Genomic DNA, 353 nt, shown 5'->3' with positions numbered 1-353 from the left:
GAAATCTTGTAGATGCAAATTGTGGGCCTATTGTATGCTTTTGCTTTCTGTGGATTAAAACATAAAATTAAATCCTGGCTTGGTCAATTACCAAAAAAAACAAAAAAAAAAATCCTAGCTTGGTCCAACCCTTTCTTCAAATCTTCATATCTGATATCATCGCTCATTTTTTATTTTTTATTACTGAGATCAAAAATTCTGACCACAAAATACAAAAATTCATATCACTTCCAAGAAAAACGCATAACTGATATCTACTCAATTATTCATATTTTATTAAAAAAAAAAATTGTTATTATGTGTATATAAATTGTAGAGTACCATGCCACTTACCTACACTTAGATTGATAATT

Source organism: Arachis ipaensis, chromosome B05 (assembly GCF_000816755.2).
Source record: "Arachis ipaensis cultivar K30076 chromosome B05, Araip1.1, whole genome shotgun sequence".
NCBI classification, from domain to species: domain Eukaryota; kingdom Viridiplantae; phylum Streptophyta; class Magnoliopsida; order Fabales; family Fabaceae; genus Arachis; species Arachis ipaensis.
Note: the sequence above shows the minus strand (reverse complement) of the source record.